Genomic DNA, 10,177 nt, shown 5'->3' on the forward strand with positions numbered 1-10,177 from the left:
CCAGATTAATCAATTATTACCGTTGTTTACAAGGTCTCGGATTTATAGCACCAGTTCTTAATCTCCCCACAATTTATTTTTATTTTTTCTGCAAACAAATTCTGTGTAAAAGGATAAACACCACACAGTGACAGTACATACACCACTACAAACTCAACAGAAACAACTAACATATAAGGTGATGAAAACAGAGAACACTTTCTTAGGGACTCTTTCTTTATGAACTGCAGAATCTGGTTCCCTTTGATGATATGAAAACCTCAACTATTCAGATAAAGATTTATAGTGGGGCATATAGACTGGCACCTCGCGACTGGACCTCATGTAAGGTGTGTCTGTCGCTCTTCAAAACACAAAGAAGGTTTGCCCCTTCCTTCATATATTAAATTTCAACAATGGGCCTCATTACAAGTTTGGTGGTAGCCTTGCCGGTAAAACCGGCAGGCTGCTGCTAAACTTGCGATTTCTTACGGCACGTGTGAATGGGCAATTACCGGGTCATTACGTCCCTACTGGACCCGGTAATTGACCATTTGCGGGCGCCGGAAAAAAATGCTCCCCATTCCCATTTCAGCCCCATAAGGTTCAATGTGAATGGGGAGGCCGGATGCACCGGCACCATTCAGAATGGGGCCGGTGCATCCAACATGCTCTGCTCGCAGGTGCCGGTACGCCCGCCAGTTACCGGACTGCAAAGTTATAATGAGGCCCAATGTCTGTATTTTGACGTTGCGCCGGACACAATAACCAGAATTTAACTTGGTACTGAGCCAAAAATAGTTTTTTCAGCAGGGATTTTAGTTGATTTAATCAATTCATAAATCATATTAAAAAACGTTGCCTTTTAAAGTTTACACGTGTTTTTCGACCAGCAGGCTTTTTTTCAAAACAGGGCTGAATGAATTATAATATGCTAAATGTGTGCTCAGATTGTCATCTATTGAATAGTTAATCAACATTATTAAAACAAACATACCAACAGAAAGTTGGGGTTGTTAGTAGGTAGGAATGGTGAGGTAAGAGAGACAAAAGGGTTTGATATCATATCAATAATGAATTTACATAATAAGTAATTGCCAAATCAAATTATAATCTCTATTTTCGTTAGATATATCACTTATTTTGTGCAATTAAATTCCCTTTTTCACTTAATTCCTCCATTAAATATGTTTGATTTATTTATTTATAGAGCACTTTACACCAAGGCGCTGAGCTCTTTACACCAAGGCGCTGATGTTAATTGATCAATAAACAATGTTCATATAGGCTTTCATTAATTCCTCCATTAGATATGTTTTTGAATCGCTGAACCAAATTCATATAATACTCACATTACATAGTCGATGTGGGATGTTTGAGTGTATTCATTTTAACCACTAATAACCGGGTAAATTCCCATCTATGAAAGAAATCATAATGATACAACATGATAAACTCCCATAATTGTTCCCTCAAAATTGTGTGGCAAACTTGTATGTTTGCCTCATCATGTCCACATCTTATTCCTTGTGCAATGGTTTTTAACTATATAACAAAGCATGGGTTTATCAAATGTTATGCAAAAGTTTTATGTAAGTGCCATTCAATTGAATTGCATTTTTAGGGTCAGTTACTCCTCTCCTGTATCTTCATTATACCACCAAGTAGATCATTTGTCTCTTGCATAATCTGTTATAACTAAATCACACCTTAGTGTGAGTTTCTCCTCTCATATGGCTTATTTATGTCACAAAAATGAAAGTTTATCAAGAATCTCCATATATAGCAGAAGCAACAGTCTATGTCTTACAATACACTAGCTCCTTATGTTAGTTGTCATTCACAAATGGTAGTTACACATTAAGTTTAATCAGCTTACCTCCATGTTCATTCCTAATAGCGGTCAGGGTCTGTAAAATCCAGTGCAGCCGCCGTTTTGGAGGTCCTTTTAAGCTCCCGTTCTGTGTCATGTGACCCACGTCAAAACATCACGTTTGCGCGGTTCTAAATGGTCAAATAGAGCACTTTTAAGACTCTCCCATGCCCAAGAATGAGCTGATTTGTTTTTATTCATCTTTATGGCATCTGAAACTCATCTAATTTGGAAAATAACACAAGCTGACTTGGAGAAATAAATAATCCCAACTTTAATGAATTTGGAATTTAATGTATTGGTATGTATAACCAAGAAGAGATCAACTCTCTAGATTTGACCATTTATGTGGCAGGAACAAGTCTTCAATACTGTACATACAGGAAAGAGACCGAAGTTAATGCAACACTATATGCTACTAGCTGCCATCAAAAATCAGTACTTATGAACATCTCGGTAAGGGAATTCATAAAGGTTCGTTGGAACTGTGAAATCGTGCATATTTTTGAAGAGGAGTGTAAATTGTTGAAAAGACGTTTTAGGGAAAGGGTTTTTCAGGACAAACAGTTCTGAAAGCACAGACAAAAGCAACCCAGGAATGATATGCTTCAACAAAAGGTAAGAGATTCAAATGTAATATAGAGTCTTTTAAGATAAAGTTTGTGACACAATATTGTGAAAACCTATATAGAATAAGAGACATTTTGAGGAGACATTGCCACATATTGCTTTTGGACAAAGATCTTCAAGAACATTTAGAAGAGAGACCAGTGGTAATGCTCAAACAAGCAGAAACATTAAAAGGCAAATTAGGTCCGTTTTATCTACCAAGTGTAAGCACTCAACCAGCACTAAAATGGTTACAATCACTGAGGACGTTTTTTTTTCTAAATGTGGAATATGCACGATGCGCAAATATGCACACGCCAATACAAAAATATGAATGGATTCACGTGGAACAAGACTTCAAATCAATGACTGTATCAATTGTAAATCCAAATATGTAATCTATGCATTGATATTTGTGTGCAATAAAGTGTATATTGGGAGCAACATTAGAGAATTAAGAATTAGAATCAGGGAACACATCTCATCTATTCACAGCCAAGACTCAAAACTCCCATTGGCCCAACATTGGCAAACATTACACCAAATGAGTAACACACTAGATTTATTGGTCTTAAGATAATAACACTAGGTAAAAGAGTGGGTGATACGGAATGCCTCTTAAGGTAAACAGAAGCCCGCATTATATGTAAGATGCGTGCCACAGAATATGGTCTGAATATGGATCATGAAATGGGTTCTTTCTTATAAGACCCACTACGTAACTCTCAACAACAACGTAGGGTTACTTTCTCAGAGAGTAGCAGCAACTCCTCTAGATCAGACGGGACCTACTTTTGCCCTCCCTACTACACCCCATTCTGGGGATTCCCGCCACCTTTTTTAGGTTCAGGCCCATCTCGAGGCCCCGGTCTCGGATGGTTTCCCACACAGTGTCAGAACTACCACAGCCTCAGCTGTGATCAATGTGGGGATTGGGTCCAGTAGGAGCCACTATGTGCATAAACTGTTGTATTTTAGGACACTGTCATGTCCATATTGCAGAAAACTGGCTGCTGATAGCAGAAAACGACATACAGTAAATGGAACTACAAATCCCAGCAAACTCGCATGCTCGTGAGCAGAAGAACTACCAGGACAACGCCCGACGGTCTGCGCATTCGCGCAGTGCGCGCATGGATCCCCGTTTGCGCTAACAGACACGGACTGGAGCGGACGTGTAGGCGAAGGGCTCCTGCAGGCTGCGACCCGCGGGGCCCTACCCCGCCTGTGATCTCTGCAGGCCCCGCGCCTCTGGGAATATAAGTGCATTTCCCTTGATATACGATTACGAGCAAGAATAGACAAGTGGAAACCGTTTTTTTACCGAGCTAGACGTTGTGGGAAGAGCTTCCACAACTTTCTAAGTTAACGTGAGCGCCGGACTGAGGAAAGTTCCAGCGATATTTGTTGTTTGACCAAGGCCAAGTGGCCGACTCGTAACTCAGCCTTAACCATTTAGTTGCCGTGTACGGCCCTTGTTGGTTCTTGGGACAAATCGTAATTCAGCCTTAACCATTTCGTTGCCGTATGAAGCAACACCGCCCTTGTTGACTCTGGGGGCAACTCATCAGCGTGTGTGTGCAATGTGATGGGCCCAGCCCGCGACCCGAGCTCATTCTTGTTTCTGATTCCCTTGTAGCGGCATTCCGCTGTATCAGCAGCCTGAACCTGCTGCGCCGCCGTATTCTTACGGCAAGAACTCTGGCGGTCGCCTGGCACGCAACCCGACATCATCTACCGAAGCTAAGTGCTCATTTGGTTATTCTTAAAAGTGTTTGGTGCAAAAGATAATGCTAACCTTGTGGGTTGGTAGTGATGAAAACTACCACATCTATGTCTTAAGCAATAGCGTGACTAAAACGCTTTTCCTATAGTGTAAAGTCCTATATGCTATTGGTGAAGCTTGCATTTATGTCACAGTGTTTTGGGAGCAAAAGTTAGCTAGGAGTGTGGAAGCGTGCATGGGAGGAGTACCGTTGATCTCAGGAACCCCAGGCAAAACACATCAAGGCGGACCTTTCCTAAAACCCTTTCCTTATCCATTACCCTTTCCTATCCTTCCTCCCTGTTACCCGGTTACCCTACTACCCCCTACCTATCCAATCCAACGGATCCTAACCCTCTTTCCCCGGTGGTTCGCGGCGGCCTGTGTTGTTTACCTAGCCAGGTGCCAAGACCCAACGGGGAGGTAGGTGTACGTGCTACCCCTGCGCAAGATTGAGAACCTGACACACAGTACCAGCAATGGGCCACCTTTCAGAGGCAACCATGCAATTGCAGGAGGAACAACAGACAACAATGGAGTCACTAGACCTCCCCATCTTTAATCTTTCACAGACTCCACTTTCCCAGATGGAAATGGCAGTCCTAGTGAAAGGGTTGACGTTTATTCCTACTCATCCCACAGATTGGTTCAATATGCAAACTGAGATCTGAAGATTTTTCAGGACGATCAGGCTTAAAATTTTCTTTCAAGATAGAGAGGGCCCAATAGATGAGAGCGAGACAGGGTTATGTCCACAATCTACCTTTACACCGGATGACAACACCATGCCTAAGGAGCTACTTAATTTTGAAAAATGTGTCTTCAATGACCTCAAAAAAATGCAAGCCAAACACATCCCGATGCGATACAATCTTAAGCACCAAGAAAGACAGGCACTAAGCTCCCTTGCAAATAATTCCCAAATTGTCATTAAACCTGCTGACAAGGGCGGGGGTATCATCGTAATGAATCATGAACAGTACCACACTATGGTGATGAAATTACTTAATACACCTGGTAGCTATCGCCGCTTGCGCAAAGATCCAACCAAAGAAATTCAGAGTTCGATCCAAGAGATTACTAACTATGCACTTGAACCTGCCTGGATCTCACAGAAAGAATTTGAATTCCTTAATAAAACCCAAGTATCCATCCCTAATTTTTCTGCTATTCCAAGAATACACAAGAATGCTACTACACCACCGGGGAGACCTATTCTAGCAGGATGTGGCACTGTCCTTGAACCAATCTATCAATTCATTGACAAATATCTCCAACCAATTAGCCACCAAACGGCCACGTACCTAAGGGACAGCACTTCTGTCATTTCGCTTTTTGAAGGCAAACCATTTGACACCTCTATCAGTCTTCTGGTATCACTCGACATTGTAGCGCTATAGACCAATATTTCTCATGACGTGGCCATTGACTGCATTCGTTCCAGTTTGACACATTACATACCATCTGCTCAGGCACCAGTGGAATTAATAATGGAACTACTTACATTATCACTTACCAAAATCCAATCTGACTATGACCACCATGCCCAGATCTTGACCACCAAACTTAGACAACAGGGTTACCCGAAAAATCTCATCTCAGATTCTTACAAACGAGCAAGGTTTACCCCACAGGAAATCCTCCTTGGACCTAAAAATCAGTCATCACATGATAAATTGGTTTCTGCCTTGACATACAGTCCACACACTTTCATGATTAAAAAAAACCATCAAGAAACATTGGTCTGTGGCACAACTTCTGTTACCTTCTGTTACCTGAAGAACCACTACCAATTTTTGCCATGAAAAGGTAAAAAAATCTGAAGGATCAATTGCTCCATGCCTCTGCTCCAATAAAATCTTCCAGATCTACAACAACTAGCTGGGACCTGCGGCCCCTTACAGGTCACTTTCCTTGTGGGTCCTGTTCGGTCTACAAATTTGCATTCAAAACCAAAGCATTTTCCTTTAATGGTAAAAAAACCTGGGACTTAGGGCATCACTCAAAATGTAAAACAGCTTGGGCAGTTCACTGTATCGTGTGCCCTTGCAGGCTTAAATTTATCGGCAAAACAACATGGCCTGTTGCATTGCGGAACATCATTCCAGCATTAGATGCAAATCTATTAATTCACCACTGGTGAGCCACTTTATGGAGCATGGCCATTCCACAGAAGACTTGGACAAACCAGGCGTGCTTACCGGGTCCCACGAGGGAAGAGGGAGCAAACAACAGGCCGCTCGTAATCAGCCCGTTGTTTGCTCCCTCCCCCATTTCCATTCAGCCCTATGGGGGCTCAAATGGGAATGAGGAAGGTCCGTGCCCGAGTTCCTGGAGGGAGGAATCACCGGGCCCCACGAACTCGGAATGGCCCGGTAATTCCCCATTCTGGGAACCCGGACCCGGACCCAATAGCAGCATGGCTACCGACAAAATCGTAATGAGGCCCCATTTGTCTATTAGGACCGGAACAGAAAAAGTCAAAAAGTTAGCTTGTTTTATTACACAAATGGCAATATTATAAAATCAAAATAAAAATATGAACATTTATTTTTTCAAATATTTACAAAATGATGATTTTCAGGTGCCATAAAGATGAATAAACACAAGTCCGTAGGCTCAATTGCTCGGTCAGATGGTTGTTGCAAGTAGAGAGGATGGTTCCTCAAAGTTTCAGTGGTTCGTTGATGTGGTTTAGTGGTGTGTAACATATTTTGATGGTCTTCTGAGCAATGGCAGGTGCCAGAGGAGATGTCTGAGCCTAGTGGTGCTGGGGCCTTGTCCTTAGAAACACACACAGCTGAAGCACTCTCCTGCTTCTTCCTACTTCTGATCAGTGGCATCATTTAGGGGGAGTAGGGGTTGTGGATCGCACCGGGTGACACCCCTCACAGGGGGTGACACCAGGGATGTGGAGTACACCTCTCACCCCTCTAGTGAAGACACTGTATAGGATTCCCCTTTAAGCAATACAAACACAATTGCAATTGCTCAGAGGTGCAACCTATTTCAGTCTCTGCCTCTGTATCGCCGACCGAACCCTGCTGCTACATTTCTTTAGCAGGTTAGCACAATACACTGTCGGGCCGGCACAAGTAAACATCCCTGCCTGGCCCGTGATGGCCGGCGGGGAATTTTACTTCACTCAGCCGCACCGGCCCAACAGTGAAATGTGCTGACCGCTTGAAGCTACTTGTCAGGTGTGCACGTGAGCTATATTCCTTGAGACCAGCCTGCATCAAAGTCAATCGCTCATGGTATTTTGGCACACCTCATATCCTTAAATCTCCTGTTTGGAGTGACCAACTTCCTAAATCGCTAAAGGCAAACGCTCTTTCACTAAACATCTTTTAAGAAGACTTTTCTAAAATGGTGCAGCTATCATGCCCATAAACACTCGGGATCCTCATTTCCTATAATATGTGTTTGATGTGGTTATACAACTAACATCTTAACGTAGTTGCACATCTCTGTAACAAATCAGTTATCAGAGCACTTTCTTTTATTTGAATATTATTTATCACGAACAGCATTATTGGAATAAAGAGTCCTCATAGTTTGAAAAGTCCATCTCGTTTACAACCATCATAGCATGACATCTCACTTCAATCAGTATAATCATTTTTGATTCTCACATACACAACATTGATTATTTTAAAACCACAATGAAAAACAAATTACAAAAAATCACTATGGGCTGCATTACAACTCCGGTGGTAGCTGTGCCGGTAAAAACGGCAGGCTGCCGCCGGAAAAAGTTACCTCCATTCCCAGGACGGTAGTACCGTCAAAGTGTGCGAGCGGGTCAGACCTGGCGGGCGGAAAGGCACCCGGCCCGCAAACTTGTACTCTGTCAGTGCGGTAACAACGGTGTCGATAAGCATGCCGGCACCGTTGTTACCAGACCGGCAGGGTTCTCTTGAGGCCCTATGTGTTATTTTACAAGAGGAATCAATCACTTTCTTTTTAATCAAGTGTAATGCGGGCTGCTATATTTTTGTCTGCATGGTATTAAATCAATCAACATTTTATATGGGAGAATCGAAAATTATTGCATTATGTAAATAGACTTTTTTTTCAGATTTGTGAAAACTAGGGGCCTCATTACACGGTAGGCGGTAAGGGTTTATCGGTACCGATAAGGGCACCGTACCGGTAAACCCTTACCGCCTTACTATGAGGTCCCTTTGCAGGACCCGAACTTAACGGCTAGTGTAGACCAGCCGTTAAAGTTGGGACCCGCAAAGGGACGTTGGTGCTAATTACGGTACCGCAATTAGCTTTACTCCAAGAGCTAGGACAACCTGCACCAACCAAAATGTTGTAAAATAATCCAAACAGGATGTCAGCCAACAAAGGGGCATTGGGGGTCATTACGACCCTGGCGGATGTGGTATGAACAGTGCCGGTAAGAGAGCGGCACCGTTCATACCGGGCCGCCACATTCTGAGTCCTGCAGCAGGTCCATCTTTGGACGCCTGGTCTGACCAGACGTCCTTAGCGGGACCCGCTAGCAGTACAGGATGCTAACAATGGGCCCGTCATCAACGGGTCCATTGTTAGCATCCTCCCATTCCCGCTGAGCCCTATGGGGGCTGAAATGGGGATGGGGAGGTACCGGGTCCGGGTCCCGCAAAAGGAAATTACTGTGCCCTCCAAGGTCGGAATGGCCCGGTAAGTCCCCGTTTGTGGGACCCAGACTCAGACCCAAGTTTGGAGGTAGCCATGCCACTAAAAACAGCATGGCTACCTCCAAACTCGTAATGACCCCCATTGTCTTTAAAGAACTGGCTCGAGACCCAATCTGGTTAGGAGGCCCTTGAGTTATGTAACTTCTCGATCACCATGATTAAATCATCTCTATGAAATGTAAACTCCTAGGAAACAGGGTCCATGGCATTCACCCCCCGCTTTCCCCAGGTGCTGTAGCCCCTATCCCTGGGTTGGATTCTTTGAACAGGTAATCTGACCAGGATTGTTCCGCACACAACATACCTGGAGATTTGATTGCTTAGAGGCAGTGCCATTGTGTAATCTCCATATTGCACCAACATCTTTATCAATATGTCTCTTAAACAATATTTGGTTTTCATCTATATAATACTGGATCCTATGGGACCTCAACCATATGTAGTAAGCTAATATAAAAAATGTTTTGCTCCCGGCAAGACCATCTAACGAGGTCTCAGAGCAGGATAACAGTTTGAGTTCCCGACTTTTTACCCTTTTCTTCTCATTGACAGCTACATCAAAAGGTTGTTTATGTATAGGTACAAAAGAATGGGGCTGAGTGTTAGAATCCTGACTTATTGTGCCCAAGATATTAATTAAATGACTAAAGACAATAGGGCAGGTACTGGCGTTTGTCTCCGCTTCAGGGAGTCCAGCCCACCAAACATTCAATCTGCTGTTAGCGTTAGCTCCAATTACAGACAGGTTTACAGGCCCTGTCCCATTCACTGTTGGAAAGATGCCCAGTGATAGTGTCAGTGACAGCATTGAATGCTCGCTGCAAGATGTTCTGATTCTCTCAAAAGAACAAATACTGTTCTGGTCCATGTTAGACATGAATAAATAATCGATAATCGAGTCAGCACCCATATTGTGCCACTTAGATGTTTTAGCCCAACGACCACCCAAAAGTAGATTCATTTGGTTGAAACCCCATCTAGAGAACAGAGATGACCAGGCCCTACCATGTGTGTCCCTGGATCCTGTTCCACTAAGGTGGGGAACTGGTATCATTTTTTAATTCAAGTCTGCCCCAAAATCAATGTCTTCCATGTTAATGGCGCAGTAGCAGTTGAAGTCATCCCCTACCAGAATTTGTGCAAGCGGGTGAATTTTACCCCACTTAATAAGTAGGTTATCTAATTCTTCTAGTGTTTCTTCAATTGGGGAGCAGATGAATTGAAGTGTACATTAACGATCAGCAAATGTATTTTTATAGG

This window comes from Ambystoma mexicanum, chromosome 4p (assembly GCF_040938575.1).
Source record: "Ambystoma mexicanum isolate Mex_15411 chromosome 4p, UKY_AmexF1_1, whole genome shotgun sequence".
NCBI lineage: Eukaryota > Metazoa > Chordata > Amphibia > Caudata > Ambystomatidae > Ambystoma > Ambystoma mexicanum.